Raw genomic sequence first — 376 nt, 5'->3', positions numbered from 1 at the left:
TATATATATATATATATATATATATATATATATATATATAGTTATATTTTTTGTTCCTTCGTCCCTTAGTGTTTCCAATAAAGTCAAAAACTATCTATCTGTATGTATGTATGATATATAAATATACATATATATATATATATATAATATAATATATAATATATAAATATATATATACATATATATATTTATTTATATATATTTAAATATATATATATATATATATATATATATATTACATGTACGTATGTATCATGTACATATATACATATATATGGGTATATAGTACGCGCGTGTAGACGAAAGAAAAATAGGAAGATGTTAGAAGGGAGGAAGCGCAGTTATACGAGCGTTTTCCCTCTTATACGATCCTCTT

Source organism: Vespa velutina, chromosome 1 (assembly GCF_912470025.1).
Source record: "Vespa velutina chromosome 1, iVesVel2.1, whole genome shotgun sequence".
Classification (NCBI taxonomy): Eukaryota; Metazoa; Arthropoda; class Insecta; order Hymenoptera; family Vespidae; genus Vespa; species Vespa velutina.
This window is presented reverse-complemented; position numbering follows the sequence as displayed.